Source organism: Cyprinus carpio, chromosome A24 (genome assembly GCF_018340385.1).
Source record: "Cyprinus carpio isolate SPL01 chromosome A24, ASM1834038v1, whole genome shotgun sequence".
NCBI classification, from domain to species: domain Eukaryota; kingdom Metazoa; phylum Chordata; class Actinopteri; order Cypriniformes; family Cyprinidae; genus Cyprinus; species Cyprinus carpio.
Window position 1 is genome coordinate 20,424,288 of NC_056595.1, and position 5,824 is coordinate 20,430,111.

Below are 5,824 nucleotides of genomic sequence, written 5' to 3' on the forward strand. Positions count from 1 at the left end.
CACATCCCACTGTCTCTCACTCATCTGCTGGTTCAAAGGCCGAAAACACACAGTATACTGGTTCAGGATCAGTTGAAAATGTTAAACATGTGAATTTTCAGTTCAGAGATTAGTGAATAAAATCTAGAAAAATATAAATATATAGATAAAATATAGTATTTATCCATATATAGATATTTATCCATCTATTTAGATTCAGGCCTGCAAAGTACAGCATGTTGTTCGTGACCACAATGGTGAAAATCTCTTACTGTGCAGGGACGGGTAATGCTGCAGCACATCCTAGAGGAGTGTGTGTATGGAGGTCAGAGGAATATCATATGACTTGCTGAAGAGGATGTTAGTGTACAGTTTATGGGGTAAAGCTTGGTTTGAGGCATTATTTTGGAAGTGGTTGCTAAACCATGTTAAAAAAATGTGTTGTATCTGCAGATGTTAAATGGATAATTCAAACTAAAGATATTTTGAGGAACCCCATTGACTAATTGTATGGACAAAAAAATGTTGGATCCAGTGTTCTTTAAAACATTATTTTGTGTGTGTACTCCACTGGTGAAAATAAGCCATACAATTTTGAAGCAATTTTCCTGTTTCCTTATCTGTCTTGTCCAAACTTTCCAAAGTTTCTGATAGTCAATTTTAAAGGACTATTAAGAATATGATAAATTTTTGTCCTCAGGGAAAAGGACATCAGGGAAAGAGTGACTTGAAGTTTTCACTTTAAAAAACGTACAGTAATTGTTCTTACTTCACTCAGACTAGAGACTACTTTTTGAGCTCAACATACACACTATACCATCCTTTGATTCTGTTTCTGTCCTGTAAAGACCTCTGGAAAAACCTCTGACTAAACTAGTTGCAGCAGAGACTAAAATTATGTGTTTATTGCTCTTCATTAGTATTTTTGCATTAGGAATATTTGAATTCTGCTCTGCTGGGACTCTTCATGCACAGTGCAAAGTCGAGTGGTAAAGTAGCTACTCTTTTGTATTATTATTATTATTATTATTATTATTATTATTATTATTATTATATTTTTATATAAAAAAAGCTGCATAAAAGATTATGCAATTTTTAGTGTTAGATTTGCTTACATAATTTAAACAGTATAGGAAACATAAATGATTGTGTGCATTTGTTTATTTTATAATTATATATTTTTTTATATATCTGTAGATGTATTTGTTCAAAATTTAGTTAATATATGTATATATAATGTATTTTGGAGTTTTAGCTGTCCTGTATTTTTATAAAACTACTTATATTTGGTTATAATGTTCATACAATGTTTAATACATTTAATTTCTAAATATCATTATGAATTACTTACTTTAAATAATTTTCCCCCCTATATTTTGCCTGTTTATAGTTTTGTCACAAAAGTTTAATATTCAGGGGGAAATTACAATTCAGTTTTTTAGTACAATTATATAGTTTTATGTAACTACATAATGTAGATGTGGAGTTTAGGGAAATGCAATTTGATTGTACTATATTAATTTAAGTGGTCAGTGCAATAGCTTCGCTTTACACTAGATGGCAGCATTTGTATATAGTTTAGCTATATTGAGAACTTGTGTTTGGCTTTTCCCAGGTATTTCAGTCTCCCTTGCAGGAGTGTGTATGAAGCTCTGGTCACACAGATTAAAAAGTGGAGGACATTCTGAGCCTGTGCCACTTGAGGAGAGAAATGTCTCTACAAGGTGTGTGCTTTGACGTAAAGAGATGTGTTTATGTATCAATGTAAATTAGATTAATATTTTGCACTTTCTCTCTCTTGTGTAGTTGCAGTCTGCATCTGTGCACTTCATATCAGCGAAACACACAACTCCAGTAAAGAAATATGTTGATGACATCAACTTCAGACTCGTCTCCTATGGATTTTTCACAAACTGCCGTGTAAGTCTTTAAACAAACAATCGGCTATATTTGACTTAATTTTATATAGGAATATCACTTTTGACCAACCAAATAAGCACCAACTACTGTAACCTCTACAACTTAATAATGGAAGGTAAAATAGGTCAAAAGACAAAACAACAGGCTGCATCTGATTGAAACAACATTAATGTAAAGACAAAACCAGCTTCTGAGGTTTATTGTCTGTGTGCAGGAAGTGGACTTACTGAAGCTCCAGGATACAAAGAGATCACCAGTGACTTCCTGTGCACCCAGCGCTCATCTGCTAACTGTACTGTGTACTAACACTGAAACATGATCATACTTTTTTATATCCAACTTTTTATATTAGATTTGAGGCCATTTATAATATCCCCAAAATTGACAAAATAAAATTTTAACTGATATACACATTTAAAAATGACAGACTCTTCCTGTGAACATGGAACAGGACTATAAGAGTTTTGAAATTAATTAATTATTTTATTAAACAAGGATGCATTAAATTAATCAGAAGTAACAGTAAAGACTTTTGCATTATTTTTATTTCAAAGAAACACTTCTTTTGAACTCATCATATATTATAATAGAAAACAGTTATTTTAAATTGTAACAGTTTTTCACAATAATACCGTTTTTACTGTATTTTTGATTAAATAGATGCCAAGGTGAGCATAAGATTTTCTTTCAAAATCGTTTTAAAACTGTAACAATCCCAAAGCTGCTTTTCCTTTTCTCTCTGCTGTCACTCTATAGAAGGAGAATGCCCCGCCCTCTATCACTGGCAAAAGCTTTAATATGTAATATTTCAATAGGAAATACACAAAAATTAACTGCACTTATCAAGGTGTTTTTTTGTTGTTGTTTTTTTAGCTGTCTTCCATTATATTTTTACGGCATATCCTATAATAGTTCAAAAATCAGAGATTCTGAGTTAGAGGTTCTTAAGTTGTTGCTATCATGTAACTCTTCTAAAAAAAGTCTAGTCTTTGTTTTATTCTTTGCTTGAGTTTTATGCTCCTTCTCTGTATTTTCCTTCTCTTTCAATACGGATGAGGGTGACATTTCATATGCTGTCCTTAGCACATTGTTTGGAGACAAATATAGCAGTTCTCAGTGGTGTTAGGCTCAGTGTTCTGCATGGACATTTTCTTTCTAAGGGCAGCAATATGCTCTGGTGGGTGCAGCCATCCATCATGGATGTCTTGCACTCATCACTGGAGTCCTTCTGCCTGATGCCATCAGTCTCTCAGTCTGCCGCAGTAGCGCTTTGTCACCAGTAGAGGGAACTGTTTGCAAGCGTTTTTCGGTACAGTAGGCAACATTTTTGATTAGATAAATATCTAAAAATTAATTTAATTAATTAATATTGGATTTTAACTGTTTTCATTTTCTTCCCTATCATAACTAATATTTTACTTAACAATTTTTTAGGTATACATCTTTTTACTTTTTTTAATGATTATTTTCTCAGTTTTCGCAACTTAGTATTATTTTTGGTTATCTATTTTTATTATTAATAAAAATGCTGTGACATCCCACATACATACTGGAGGTCAAAGATGTAACCCATATATTCAATATTGGGGTTGACCAAAGGTTAAATATGAGGTTAACTCTAGTGTGACCATGATGAGTGGGAATGAAAGAGACACAGTCTCTTGAGTGAAAGACTGAAATGGTCACTCTCAGGTGTGAGACGGTTAAGTAGCTGAAAGAAGAAAGGTACTCCATTACAGCCAGAATATTGCAGAGATTTTTCACATTTACTGAACCATTACTGTAGACTGAGAGACACAGTATTAAATAATGTCACACATGGAACCCACACAAACCTTTTATAAAACTGCAGAATCTGTTGATCTGTGCCAGGAGGAGTAGAACATGCTATGCCTGTAAACAAGAGATATAAAATTAAAGAAGACAGAAGATTTTGTGAGCCATTTTTAGCTCAAATTATCAATTCATTGAAGCTAGCTCAATTTAATTGATGTTATCCCTGTCATTTCTGCTTGCTGTCGGTTACTCTTTTCGTACTGTAATTTCCACACTAGGAGCATTTTGAATCTCTCTAAGAACAGAGTTAGTTGAATTTCAGCACTCCAGTCATCAACATTACGAAGTATATCATTGATGAAAGGGTGCACAATCCTTTCAAAACCAATTAAAGAGGCCTTAGCCTGCAGGGGTGGTGAGCGAAGGGCTGACAGGAGACCACAGAGGAACTCAGAAAGGTAATCAGTGGCTTGCTTTTGAACAATATTGAAAAGCACAACAGTATCACACAATAAATCACATTGAGCAGTGCAGGTTCTCAAGGACAAACAGGTCGTCTCCTTAAATACACCTTGTGACATGCTCACCTTTCTGTCTGCTGTCAGATTGTTTACTTATTTACAGTGAGTGTTAATGGCAGTATTGTTAGTTATTAAATCGTGGATTTCATCTATTTTATTGATTGGATGCCATTGTAGCACTGACAAACACTACAATGCTAGATTTTCCCTGACAACATTTGTGTAATAAAATCGCATGCCATCTGTATTTTCTGCCAGCTGGTAAGAATTCCGACGCAGAGGTGTCTGATTCGCAAATGACTCACACTTTTGAGTCGATTCTGTTCATTGAATTGAACAATCTGAATAGGTTTGTGATTCAGTCTGAATCTTTGAAAAGCCCATTAAATTGTATTAAAAACTATTAAAAGATACAAATATATAAATGTTTATTAATCATTAAAAATTATTTTTGAATTATAAATTTGTATCTATATTTTTTGCAGACAGTGCCTTTGTGACAGTGCAATGTTGTAGGGGTCCAAGCACTGAACCTTGTGGCATACCAGTGCAGAGATTACAGGCGAATGAATCTTTCCAGCTGACTAGTTACAACCTGTAACTCAGGTAGGATTCAAAGACATTGAAGTTGCACCTGAGGCACACCTATTAGTTTTGTTATTGGTGCTGGTGAGGATATTTTCATGTGATGTGGTGAATATCTACCCCACTTCTTTACCATACCACTTTTGCCCTCCAGTTTGGCCTTCTCCTAGTTACACTTTATAATACCATCATGTAAAAAAAATCTCTCCTGCACAATCAAACCTGCAGATGTCATTATACTGTCAGCACAGATTAAATTCTACTAGCATCATGGAGCGGCGTACATATCCAGAGGGCACATGGGGAGAGAGTGCTACCTGACAGCATTAGGCCTATCACCAGCACCCCTTTGACATCTCTTCCCTCTCACTAGTCCTGTCATCACCGATCTTGTCCCCTTCTCACAGGAGAAAATCAGAGGGAAAAACCCAACATGCTCTCTTACTGGGATGTATGAACTCAGACTGGAGACCATTAATCTGTTGCACCCAAGGTCTTCTTCACTTAAGATAAGTTAATTTACTTTTTCTTTATCTAGTCAATAAGAAAAAAAAAAGAACATCTGACCATTCACTATTGTTGTTGCTCATGTGATATTGATGGAACTATTTTTAAAAACTTTTATTTTATTTTCCATATTTATTTATTTCTATTTTGTAGACTGTATCATATGGAAACCCATTTCCAGCATATAGGAAAAAAGTGAGATCAAAATTGTGAGATACAGAGTTTTAACTAAGACATAAAAAGTTGAAATTATGAGATACCAAGTCATAATGCATTAAAATTGAGATAAAGTCATAATTATAATGAAAAAATTGACTTCAATTTGGACTTTTTTTGTCATAATTTCTACTTTTTGTGTCATAATTCTGATTATTTTTTATTTCATAATTATTTCCCAAAGCAAGATTTCTTCTTTTTTTTTTTTCTTGTGTGGTAGAAATGGGTCAGTATTTTGACTTTTTTACTTGTAAATTTGGCTTTTAAAGTCATAATTATCAAAATTTTTCACAATTGTGACATAGTACAGTATGTCATAA

General features: G+C 33.7%; 1 long non-coding RNA gene across 1 annotated transcript; it reads left to right on the forward strand.

Moving 5' to 3' along the window:
- Positions 1-1,596: 1,596 nt before the first annotated feature.
- LOC122135509 lies at positions 1,597-2,453 on the forward strand. Its single transcript, XR_006153554.1, has 3 exons — positions 1,597-1,703; positions 1,786-1,899; positions 2,114-2,453. It is a non-coding gene; the product is annotated as an uncharacterized LOC122135509 (long non-coding RNA).
- Positions 2,454-5,824: the final 3,371 nt, after the last annotated feature.